We start from the raw sequence: 13,818 nt of genomic DNA, 5'->3' as shown, positions 1-13,818 counted from the left end.
ATAATCTCTCGTTTATTGCAAGGTAAAGGCAAATCCATAACCAATTGGAGCAGTTTACGTCATTATTACAACCCATCATGGAAGTACAGCGCCAAATTTTAACCTGGTGGCGAAAATTGAACTTTTTTATCTCCATCCTCTTCCCCATGGTCTGCATAGTGGATTCACCAAATTTCAGAGTTTTACGATGCCTCAAACAGGCTACAGAGGGCTCTAAGTTGGGCAACTTTAATTCTGGCCACACGGTATATAATATACGTAACGAACTGTAAATGAAATTAGTTTCTTTATACACCACGTTTCTTTTCAAATCGAAATGTATACGAAAATAACGTATTGCTCGTTTATTTCGTGCAGTGTGTTCTTTTGTTCTTCTACACGAAGATAGTAAACAATAATTAATAATAATTCACGAGAATCAGTTACTGTATGGATGCAGAATGTAAGTCACAGCTAACAGAGAAGAGGAATTTCAAAACTTTATTCTGTTATATTTGGATGTTTATGTGTTGTTGTTTCTTTGTATTACTGGCAGAGGCAGGTATTGATGGAGATCACGATAATTATGAATTTACGTATTATTCGCGAAATAGGAGGTTTCGACTTCAAACAAACGCGAAATTGGAACCTAGACGAGAAATATGAAGACAAACGTGAATTATCACGCGACTCCGTTGTTCAGCTGGACTTTGCCATATCCACTCAGCTTCGAAGACTCACAAGGACCCTTCTGCGGTGATATGCTGGCTCAAATTCCTTTTAAAATTAATTGTGAAAATGTTCCATTTTGCTACGTAACATTCATAGATATCTTGAAAAATCAACTGAAAAATGAGAATGTAGATGTTTTTAATTATAACACCATTAAGCCTTGTTTCCATGATATGAAAAACTCAATATGCTGACCAAGGCAGAAATTTATTTTATTATAAAACATAAACTAAACGTAACGTTTCAACCTTCCAGCAAGGTCTTCTTCAGACTCTGCACCAAGTACAAATGTAACAAGGTACACAGGAATTCGAAAGAAACGCCCTCCCTTACGGTTATGCAACCCGGAATTTTATATCATCTAGTTTCGCCTGGTAGAGTAGTTCTCGAGAGGAGCAGTGTTTCCAAACCTATAACCGCAGTGTTTCCAACCCTGTATTGGTTGGTTGGTTGTTGTTTTGGTGTTTTAAGTCCACAATGCACAGTATGACTAATCGGGACTGGACCTACAGTTTAAAGTGGGATCCGAACCACTTTGTGCCTCCACCGGGACCCCTTGATTACAAGGCGACGACGCTACCACTGCGCCATCCAAGCCTGTATTGCTTCGTAGAAGGCGAAACCTTCACGTAAACTTCTTCATTCGTGAGTTACATTTGGTTTACAGACTCACATTACAGGACACTCTTTTCCTGTATTGCATGTTTTCTGGAGCATTTATTTTTCCTCCTGCGGAGATAATTCTGTAATCATTTTTCATCTTATGTCTACCATTTATTGGCTAATCGCAACAATGAGGATGAATGATGACTCGATTAAATTGATAAAAGGACAGTCATAAAGGAACCATGGGGACTAGATTCATATTATTATTATGACTATTATTATTATTATCTTTCTTTTTTTACTTTCCTTTTGGCTAATCGCAACGATGAGGATTAGTGTATGATAAAATGCATGAAGGAACACTCATAAACAATCATACGCAGGCCGGGACTCCAACCCGGGAATTTCGGCAGCGAGATCAAAGGCCGACGGCTTACCACGCTCGGGCACAGCGTCGGCCAATTATTATTAGTGATATTGTCTCAAGTAGTGTATTTTCCCACCATATTCTTTCATACAATCATGAAACGGATGAAAATTAAAATGTTAAAATACCTGCCTACGTTTTTTTTTGTTTTTTTTTTAATATATATATATATAGCATGAAAACAAATTGTGGGAAAACGAAACAGAACCAAGTTAACATATCTTGACCGTGGAAAGTGTTAATACAAAATCTAGAAAAGAGCAATTTAACAGTTACCTGATTGCTTTTCCATTTGTTGTATGTGAAGAATTGTCTGAAATGTGTGTGTAGTGGCAGGCAAAAGAGAATACAAAGATCGAATAGAGAGGCAACACTGTCACTGTTCTGCACTGCACAGACAACGCGTCTCGTCGAGTGGGCGGGGCACTGTGGGTGCGAGCGAGCTGCTTCTGCAAAAAGAACACTGGCAGACAACTGAATGACGCTCCGCTTAGAATCTAGTCAATCGAGAAAGGATTTGTTGAGGAAGTGAACTGAAATATAAACACCAGAATTTGGTCTAAGCCTATAATGGTTACCCGCAATAAGAGCTGATCAATTTTTACATGTGGAATTCCGTAATGAAAGAGGCAACAGGCCGCACTCCACACCTTTAGCCTGGTAACACTAATAAATCATCTCATTATATGCGTTCGGTTATGCTGATAGTCATGTTTAATATATTACCTTCAAACATAAACAATATCATGGACTGACTCAGAGGCAGAATTCAATTTTACGCTTTATTTTCCTGAAGATATTGTAGCAATATAATCATTCCGCTCCATTTTCGTATTCTCAATTGAACTCGCACTATTTTTTCCAGAAGCTGTGCCCCAGCTCCCTTCTCCCACCTTGGAGAGAGGCTACAAACTATACTAAAACTGAATTACAGACAATACTGTACGACTCAAAGTGACGTGACCTAGAACGTAGTGAAAAATCACTGGTGCAAAATTCAACGTAATGATGATAAAATGAAGGTAGGAAAATGGATGTGCTACAAAGTTTTACATACATACACACACATAGTTAGTTCCGTGTAGAAGACATTTCTTCACATTTTTCTCACCTTGGCTTCCTTGAATTCACGAAAATGTAAAGCCATGAACGCGTTAACCCCTATAATCACGGAGTCCCAGGTTCGATTCCTGGTGGAGACACCTGCCTAGTGGTTCGGATCCCACCTTCAAGTGTAGGTCCCACTTCGGGTAGCCTTTCTGAGCATGAAATGGAATTAAAACAAAATTGGAACACGGTAACACATCACAACATACGCGCAGAGGGCGTTGAACTTAATGACTGACAATCATTATATACATCGAACTTTCAGCGAAGCTGGAATAAGGTCTATTTGCCATGCCAAATAGTGCGAATTTTCAGTCTCGTGGTGCCATCTATACGAAGTGCACGCAAGTTATCTAAAAAAAATTCAAATTTGAGGGTGAGTCGAGCTATGTTTCTTTCAATAAGACTCTTCACTTCAAACATATTTTGCTCTATAGCTGTCGATTTCGAATGGGCATCTAAGACTGGTTGTTTAGCGGACCGGATTTGGAGCAAAATCACAGACTATCATAGTTCCAATCACACTAGAGACGTAGCAAAAATTGTTCGCCTGAAGATGAGAGAAGAGGTGATCTCTTGAAATGTCTCGAAATTTAAAGATAGAATATATGGTCAATCAAAAAGAAAAACAATGGATAATTTCCAATCAAGTAGAAACGCTGTTAGAACCGGTGTTCATTCACAGAGCAGAAGGGTTATTTTGACAAAATCCTGTTTCCCTACTGGCTTCGGGGAAGGGGCTTTGTAAAGTTATCGTTTCTTGCCCAAGGGGTAGGCCTAATTGGTTGATTGACCACGAGGTCCTTTGTAGGTAAACGCGGCAACAGAGGATCACTCCCATAAATGTGGTTCCCGCGCCGGCTGAAAGAGCGACGGGAATTTAAAGAACCATTGTCACTAACTTCAGACAAACATCTAATCATTTCCTTAGGTTTCGAAGCTGATCCGAAGGGACAACAAATACCAAAAAAAAAAAAAAAACGACATGAATTAAATGATCGATTGGTCCGTCCTTCTGTTGATGGATGGCAATCCATATTAACAATAATAATCGTAAGCTTATCATTAAAGAGTCAACAATCAAAGCTAATACGCATCTATTGATCAGAAATTACTAGGGTTAAAGTTGTTTTTGTACCTCTTTGTTATTTTAAGTCGCTCTTCTGCCACTTTCGGCTAATGAGGATGAGTGACGATTAGATTAAATTGATACCATGATACCAATTCTGAAGCCGTGGCTCGAACCCGGAAATATCGTGGGATCGGAAGTGGACCACTTAACGCGCTTGGCCACCAAAGAGAACCGGCTCTGCGGCCAAGCGCGGTTAGTGATGGACTAACGATCCAGACACCGAATGTTCCGGGTTCGAGTCCCGCCCAAACCTTTGTCAATTTCTTAATCGTCAGAAATCCGTTCACAATCTAAGACATAACACTTTATCAAAACTTCATTCTCCTCCCCTCCACCTCAAATTTAATACTCAATCTTCCCAACAAAATTTCCATGCCAATTTTAGACTTCCTGTTGATATTGCTCCCTTCAAAAAAGCAATCTCAGACGTAATATTAATACACAAGAGTTGGGATTCCCTGCCCCCCCCAAAATAATTATCAATCCAGCTACCTGAAAATCCCACTAACTTCATTAATCGCCCACCATAATTTCCCTATCAATCTAAGGCCTAATATGTAAGAGTTGGCCCCCGGTCGATATTACTTATTACCCGTAACAATTCCCCTGACAATCTACAAATTACTATTTGTATAACAGCAATGGCTAATTGATAACGTAATTCATCAACATGTGCTCTGTTTACTCAGTCAAATTTCCATCACAGTCTGCGCCATAAGAAGTCTGCATCATTGCTTCTTTCTTTGCCGCTCGACGGTGCCGAACTGTTGAAGCATGGCACTCCAGTTTCAATTCTTGGCGAATCTTCGTTGCAGCCATGAAGAGATTGCCCTCGCTCATCTCCCTGGTTGTCTTCCTCGGCCGGCCATTGTTGGGTCTTGACTTCATTCCTTGGTCCCCTTCTTCCTCGTAACACCGAATCCAACGCCTGACGCATGAATCGTCCACACCATGGGTCGTAGCAATCTGAAGTGCAGCAGATCCGCCGCACAAGAAAATGCGGACTATCTTCTCTCTTGGAAATTCCGAAGTGTAAGGCATGATGAAATGATGTCGTAAATGAACATTCGGACCGAAGGGACATGCTGCACGTGGCACATGCCTCTTGAAAACACCTTATCATTGGTGCATGTAGAGTTTCACGCCCATTCCGGTGCAGAAAGTTTCATTTTATTGGTTCTGTTGCAAGTGACATGCTCAAGGCATAGATACGTGTAAAACTGCTGCAGGATCTCGAACGAAGCACCCACCGGGGCTCGAATTAAAGCCAAAGCGTGGTGGCAAAAGGCAACCGTGAAGTTACTGCATCTGAGATTTACGTCAAGCAGGACCTGCGTGGTGTGTGCAAAGAAACTCACGCTTGCTTTAGGAAATAAGGATACTATTGAATCAATGCAATATAAAAGAGTATATACCGTAAAATATACGTTACTATTGACTCGTGCATTCCCTGAAAAATATGCATTGTTTTCTCGCACATTTCTGCCCGCAATGAATATAAATGTATAATCTATTAAATTAAGCAGGTGCATGCAGATTTAAAAATATTGATAAGATGATTCGATTGAATTGAATTGATTTGTTGTTTTTTAAGCCCACTTTGCGCACAGAAAGGCTATTTGGGACTGGGCCTACAGTTTATAGTGGGTTCCGAACCACTATGTGCCTCCACCGGGTACCGAACCCGGGACCCCTTGATTAAAAGGTGACGACTCTACCACTGCGCCATCGGGGAGGCCCTAGTCCTCTTACGGAGATAATTCGTTCGAATCAATAGAAACGCCCTATCAAAACAATTGGGGAATATTATTTTCATTGTGGATATTCTTCGGAAAATGTGTTTCTAACAACAGTTTACCTAAATAGTGGGGACGTCGGGTGAGAGACAGGGACGCAGTTGGAAGAGAGAGAGAGGGAAAGCACACAATTTTCTGTTCAGTGAGAACCTTTGGGATTGCTTTTTCCTAGCGCACCAAAAACACAATACGTATAACCCAAATACAACCCAAACCTTCAATGCCGAAATTCTGAGTCAATCATTCAACTGGAATAAAAAGTACGGATTTAAATCTAGGAGGCCAGAAGATAGTTATTGCGCTACCATGTGCCAATACAAAAAAAAATCCACTTTGCTCGCGAGAATCGTCATGTATGAGTGACATGTAGTTTACGTTAGTTGTGAGAGTTGCTTCAATTCCATTGCCTGCCAAGAATAATGATAGCGCTGAAAGCATAAAATACGGAAATGTGCATGTTTGGCGAGCTATGAGAAAAGTAGATCCTTGTGTTTTGTCACGTGCCAGTTTCGATGACACAATGAAAGTTGCAAGGAGGAATGGTTTCTCGTAATCGACGAGAGATGGCAGCACGCTATATGAAGAGGAGCAAAGGAAATTATAAAAAACTTAGAGCGGAGAAGAGGGATTATATATATTATAGTAAATTGAGAAATATAAAAAAGAAGAGTTCAAATACTATAAAGGAAATAAATAGAATGTTGTATATAGTAAATTAAAATAATTAAGAATATGGCCGCATATGAAACGTTTAGGAAAGTTATTAAGTAAGCGAACAAATTCAGAAATCTATCTCTTTTGGTTTCTCTGACGAGGAGAACATCGTCAGTGTTTTGTTTGTTTGTCCCCGGTGGCGCTGTTGTCAAATTAGACGCCCCGAAGCACTTTTCGGTTGCGCTCTTTATTAGTCGCACTGGGCCATTGGTAGCGCTTGTTATTGGCGATCCTGGTTATTCCCCTTTGGTCGTTAAATAGGAGGTGGCACTATTTGTCAGTTTAGTCGACCCTACTCTTTCTACAAGTATAGTTTGCATTGTTTGCCAAAGAAACTGGGAAAGCGAGCGCATAAATAAGATTACGCTTTAAAAAAGAAAGATAATAAATTAAAAGAAGAAGAAGCCTTTTCCATATTAAAAAAAGAAGAAGCCTTTTTGACAAAATAAGAAGAAGCCTTTTTGATAGAAAAAGAAGAAGAAGCCTTTTCCATAATAAAAAGAAGAAGCCTTACGATAATCAAAGAAGAAGAAGCTTTGTTGATAGTCAAAGAAGAAGAAGCCTTGTCGATAATCAAAGAAGGAGAAGCCTTTTTGATAACCAAAGGAGAAGAAGCCTTTTCGATTATATATTTTGTATAGTTCTCAGAATATAGATCCGCATTTAACTATATCCTCTTGGCTATAAAACGCTTTCTTATTTGGAATTCTCAAATAAAGAACCTATCCCCCTGAGATTAAGATATCTGTAGCCGTGGTAAATAACATTTAAGTACGTACCCACAAGGGGCGTAGTAGTTTTCTTTTCGAATTTTACTCATTTTATGTCAACTTTTACATATAGCCAATGGCGACAGAGGATGGATGATGCTTCAGGGAAATTGATGAAGATTGAAGAAACAACGAAAAAGAAAAACTCATAATTATCAGAGGCTAGGACCCAAGAACCCTGGCTACGCATCATGGTATGATATTTAAGTATATCACGGATTGCTGCTAAATCCTTTCCTAGATATTTGTAATGAATGAACCCTATATGAATGAAGACTATAGGATGTGAAACATTCACAATGTAATTGCATTGCTTTACATCGCTTTTGGCTGTATTCCAAATGTAGTAAGAGATCAGCGATAAGTTGATTTTTTTCTTTTTGGCCAAGGTATAAGTGTATTTGAGCGCAAGGGGCTACCTATTTCATCATTCATAAAGAGTTAACTTCGTCATTACGCTAGCACCAGGCACAAATGCATCAATTTCTATTTCGGTTATTTTACATCACTCTTCTGCCTCTTGAGTTAATCGCGTTAATACGGATGAATTATCAATTTTTAAAATTGTGACGGGACCAACTATGTGATACATTCATGCCTGACCAGAGTTTGAATCTGGAACATATGACCTCGCTTCGCTAAAAAGGCTGGCAGAAATGTATCGGAAAAGTGTAGGAGCACCAAGAACCGGTTTCACCCAGCACAGACGATGAAATCATTTACAGCAACTCCCTGTGGCAGTGTTGCTCGGCACCTCCCCTTCGCTCGCAGGTAGCTTTCTCAGCACCCCACCTGCTGATGGAAGAGTACTGTCAAATGCTGGCACCCCTCCTCCCCCTCTTCCTCCCAAGGTTAATAAATGAGACTCTTGCACTTTCAAAACCCTAATCGCAAGAAGAAGCTGGCATCAATTTTACACCACCATACAATAAGATTTACACGGGAAACATTTCTTAACATATTTTCTTGATTCGGACTAAGGTCAAATTAAAAACAGTCAAGGGAATTATACACAAGAGAATTAAATTACTGAAAATATGTAGTAAGTGCGAAGGGAAAATCGAGAAAAGGGGGGGGGGAAGTATATAAGTATTCGAATAACCAGATTAAGAGAGAAAGTTATCACGGCTCGAACAATGCAAATGAAAAAAAAAACGGGAAAAGAACTAATACGAATTGAAATATACGACAATCGGAAGTAGGCTGAAGGAGGCAAATTTTAATAAACGTGGAAAGAAAACATAATCAAATGAGCGCTGGTTCGATTCGCGACGGAAGCTCATATTTGTTGTTCGAATCCCACTCTACACTGTATGTCCAGATGCATTTACACTTAGAACAAACTTCGTGGAACTTTTTCCGAAACAGATGTCGCCAAAAATTTAAAAACAAAAAGAATAACTCTAAAGAAAAAATGCCGAAAGCGTTTTTGCAAAATGAAAAAAATGGGTGTAATGGGTGCAAATAGGATACAGTGGGAAAAGACAAGCGTGACAGGCACAAGCACACTGAACGGGGAGGGGGTAGTTATGGAGGTCAGAATCCTCTCTTTGGACTTACCTATGGTGAGAAAAAAATCTCGAAAAGAATAACTGCAACAATGGAGTTCGGGGGTCCGCATTAGCGCGAGTGATGTAAAAACCAATCACAACTTCCACGTCATTTTACGTGTTCCGAGCACACGTAATTTTTTAAGAAAATTATTGATTTCAATTTATGCACCAGTGGAAATTGTATCCAGGACCGCTTCATTACAAGGCGACTTAGGCTATCAGAAAGGACTTTTTTTCTGAAATAGATAACAGAATTAGTCATAATGCTATATTTTCGTCTGCAGGACTCTCTCATGGGAGGTGTCAAGTATCCGAGCTATAACGAAATCCGTGATACCTCCTTATTCACATATTGGTTCGGAGGTGGTAAAAGAATAATAAAAAACTCAAGCAGAAAGGTTAATAACACTTGATATTATTACAAGAGAAATTCTCAAAATAAACTTGTTGTCCGTTGAAATCGAATAAAGAGGAAAGCAAGATCTCCACCCTGTCGCGTGAATCTGTGGCTAGATTCAAGAGTTGGAAACACTACGCTTCTCGCGAGCTGCTCTTCCTGGCGAAACTAGACGATATAAAATTCCGGGTTGCATAACCGTAAGGGAGGGCGTTTTCTTCGATTTCCTATGTACAAAACAGGACGATATATATACACAAAAATACTCCCCTCCAGACTATTAGAAAGTTGTTCTGGAACATTCTAGCAGATGGCTAAGATAAGGTGCAGGTGCCTAAGCAGATAGGAAGGGAGAAGAGAATACTAGTGAGAAAATGGAAGGAGGCCAAGGAAATAAAGAAGATAGGTGAAGAAGACACAATGAACTGGAATGGGGACTGAAGATAAACAAAGAATGGAAGAAGGTGTTAGAAAGAGTGGAAAGGACAAGAGAGAAAGAGGAGAGAAGAAGGAAGAAGAATGAAGGAAATAGAGCGTGAGATAAAGAGTCCAACCACATTCTCTTTCAGGTGAAAGTACAGTTGACAAGGGAAAGCCACCTGCTGGAATGTTCCAGAACAACTTTCTAATAGTCTGGAGGGGAGTATTTTTGTGTATATATATCGTCCAGTTTTGTACCTTGTTACTTTTGTACTTGGTACAGAGTCTGAAGAAGACCTTGCTAGAAGGTTGAAAAGTTACGTTTAGTTTATGTTTTATAATAAAATAAATTTCTGCCTTGGTCAGCATATTGACTTTTTCATGTTTTTAATGTTTCTAAAAACCTAAAAATACAGAAAAAAACAATATAACCTTTGCCAAATTTTCTAGCTTGTTTATGCAAACTGTTTGTTTACCAATATGCAATGCAGACTCTGATTTTTTTTTTTCAATATATAATTTGATTGATAGGTGCCTTGGAATGTAAGAAAAACATTGAACACTGTGCAGTGCTGCAGTCCGTGGATGTAATTAGGGGAGAAATACACCAGTAACAAGAAATTTATATTTTTAGCGTTGTGCATCAATCTCTGTCAAGAGAGTAAAACTATCTCCATTGGCAGCAATGTTAGAAAGTAGTAAAGTTAATCTCCATAAATGTATTCCTCCCACTATTTGTAATCCAGGATATTTCACAAAAAAATGATAAAACAGTAGATCGATTATCACCTTGTTCTTCTTACGATTCATTCTAAAAGTACAAATATACATATGAATAATATATAATTTTGCCCTCAAATGGTAGCTCTGAAAAGCCTTTTACTTGCACCTGGCTATCCTGTTTCTTCCTACCCCTAGCTCCATTCCATCTGTTCTGGTATCGCGCCAGACGTTTCTTCGGTAGTTGTCATGGACATTTCTGGGTTATAGAAATCTCATTTATAGTAAAGGGTGTCGTTACGATACAGACGTGTTGGTGACTGTACGAGGGGCACTAAAATATTCATTCGAAAATAAAATTTCAAGACGCAATCATGATTTACGAGTTTTCATGTGGTTGTATTATCAGTATCTGGATTGAGAGTGTTACTAACCTAGATTATATTCCACTAAAATGTCGCTTTTTCACTCATTCACGCAACAACAGTTGAGAATGAATTTGCAAGTGTTGTGTGCCCCTCGTCTTTCAATTTCAACACTGGAATGAATTACCATAATGTAATTTCACCCGTATTATATATCGTGTTGTTAACCACTGTGACAATTCGTTCACCACCTTCCTCTACATGAAACACTGTAGCACACGCTTCTTCCAAAATCGTCGCAGAAGCATTCCCCACACTCCTGCCACCACCGAGCTCCCGGGGTGCAATCCTTGTAAGAAACGCACCCCATCTTGGTGCACGCCAGTTCCCCAGTGGCGGAACAGGTGCAAAAGTTGCAGTCCTGCCTCCACGCTTTGCCAGAGGTGCAGTGCGCAGAGATGAATTTTTGTGTCGGCGATAGAACACCTAGAAGAAAGAAGCATGGACTTGTATTCGCAATATCAAATATCTTGCATTGTCGTCAAAGAAAAGTATTTGCACATGAACAGAGGAAAAAGCTGTCCACAGCCAATGATTGTTCTCCATAATGTTCAATGTATTTACAATGTAAGCAAATCGCAAAGTGTACCAGCGCTATGTACAGATATTTATTTTGAGAGATCGATTTTTGAAAAATATGTTACTCCCTCTGTCCCATAATTATTGTCCGGTACACTTTTGTTTGGTGTCAGATAATAATTGTCCGATAGGCAAACTGTGACATTGTTGTATACAGAAGAAGAAAATGAAACACGAGAATGAGTCACACAACGTTATTACTCAAGGATCAGTACAAATTGGCCGATCAAGTATCCAAAAGAACATAAATAAAAAGTTACCATTTTGGCATACCGGACTATAATTATGGGACAGAGGGAGTATTATTTAAATGCCCACATCAATGTGGCATGGGTAGCATCCTTCCAAATCAGAGGTTCTACGTTCGACTCCTAGGTAAGGTATGAACCTTTCACTATGTTCCTTCATCTCCTTCAACTACAGTTGTTGTCGCGGGTTCGATACCCGGTGGAGGCACGCAGTGGTTCGGATTCCACTTTAAACTGTAGGTCCAGTCCCTATTAGCCCTATTTACTACTACAGTGGTAAAGAAGATCGAAGTTAAATAACTCAAGTGCAAACATTATTTAAATGATAAAAGTACTTGCAATCCCTCCCACACTTTCCTTCGTCACCTCTAAGCGTGGAGATCTTCAACCAGTATTGGAATAGTCGGGGGGTCAGCCAGACGTATCCCCAGCCGTTAAAGTAGGTGTCCGTGACCGGATTACTTACTCATTCGAAGCTCCAAAATTTCCTCACCGGCCCTATACACAGGTCGAAATTTCCCGAGACTGAACCCGGGATCGAACCCATGCCGTCCCGTAATCGCCGTCCAAAGCAAGGTGCCTTAGACCGCACGGTCACGGAGGAGCAACTATAACTTCAAATATATATTTTCAGTTTAACTTACAGAAGTCACTATGCTTATTTTCAATATGGGAGCTAATCTCACGTCCACATATTGCACCCCGGTAACTATTGTAGGCCAAAGAGGCTCTGCACCTGGGCTCACAGACAGTGTAGTTCTCTGTGGCGCTGGTGTTGTGACGTCCATGTAAGACAATCACAATCGTCCATTTCATCTTATCGTCATTCTACCACATCGTCCCGATTAGCCTAAAGTGGCATAAATGCGACGTTAAATAAACCCAATCAATGAGTCAATCAAACCAGAGTTTTGCTTTAACAGAACCCCCCCTTCCTTAACACCCCCCCCCCAGACTTTTGTTCTCGCCACTGTAAGTCGCGGGTTCGAGTCCCTGCCTGGGCACGATTGTTCTTTGTGAGTATTCATTAATCGGTTCAATCATCGTCTATCCCCCATCGTCGCGATCAGCCGAAAGCGGCGTATTAAAAGAAATACAATGTAAGCTACTTCACACACAAAGTAAACAAGACATGTGAGGTAATCGGTAGTGCCACAAAATCAAGTCCATTACCTTACGATTTTTGAACCCAAATGAAACTTTCACCTCGTTCGTCAGACGCACTCATTAGATACAGGGGAAGGGAATATAAAATTTGAGCCTCTAGGCTATCCGTTGTTTTGCGGTCCAATCACAGTTACATTATCAACAGTTTTGTTAAGGTACTTCACTTCCACTAATTGCATGCTCTGTATTAATAACACTTGTAAACTTTAAAATATAGACACTTCTGATTAAATATTATTCATTAAATTTCGATCAATTACTGGCATTCAAAATGTTTACAGTCGTTTCTTTGAGGAACAGTTGTTTATCTTCGAGCACTGTTTCGTGACCTCCCGCAGCTTCCTTTGCAGTCTGCTATATAAACTTGTACTCGGTTTAAAATACAGTACTGATAATATACTTTTTGTGCAAAAATTTATTTAAACGCTAGAAACTCCATCCTCAAATCTTTCACGAAAAAAGCAAGTTAAAGAAGTGACATTCTTTATTTTGCTATTCACAATATTAAGGAAATTTAATTTAATAGTTGGTGGTTTTGACACTTCTGTCCCTTCAGCGTCTCATTTTTGTGCGGTCCCTACGCTATAGTCTATTATAGCCCCCCCCCCCCCCCCGATTGGATATTAGAACCAAAATATTGATACTTACGTTGTCCAGAAATGGAGGACGATAGCAGCAAGACAGAGAGGAAGAACGGAACCTTCATGGCTGATCTAATTGTTCTGACAGCAGCATGAAACGAAGCTACAATTTTGTTCACTGCATATCTTCACAGATGGAACAATTCCTTATTCTTGTTCTCTTACACTTGTTTTCTGCCCGCCGTATTTGCATTTCCTGTCGCCGTGTGTCTCCTGCTAAACAAAGCCTGTCAGTACATCGTGAAGTCCTTGATCTTTTTCTTGCCGAGACGTGCTGTCTTCATTTTCTCTCGGTCATAATTAGAGGGCGCTGCGAGTCAAACTGCCAAGGACTGGGCGGTGAAAAAGTTAATGGCAATGACAATGAGATGCGCAAAATCCAAGGCCGTGACATTTTCCAGCATC

General features: G+C 39.9%; 1 protein-coding gene across 1 annotated transcript in view; it reads right to left on the bottom strand.

Moving 5' to 3' along the window:
• The window catches only part of LOC145986802 (uncharacterized), an 84,888-nt gene extending 71,394 nt beyond the window's left edge, over window positions 1-13,494 (bottom strand). The window contains exon 1 of the mRNA XM_083121243.1: window positions 13,421-13,494. The gene's annotated coding sequence lies outside the window, so the exon portion shown is untranslated. The remainder of the gene's footprint in view (window positions 1-13,420) is intronic.
• Between the last annotated feature and the right edge of the window lie 324 nt (window positions 13,495-13,818).

This window comes from Lepisma saccharinum, chromosome 4 (assembly GCF_977018435.1).
Source record: "Lepisma saccharinum chromosome 4, izLepSacc3.1, whole genome shotgun sequence".
In the NCBI taxonomy this organism is placed as follows: domain Eukaryota; kingdom Metazoa; phylum Arthropoda; class Insecta; order Zygentoma; family Lepismatidae; genus Lepisma; species Lepisma saccharinum.
The sequence above is the reverse complement of the archived record's forward strand: the minus strand, read 5'-3'. Positions and strand labels throughout refer to the sequence as shown.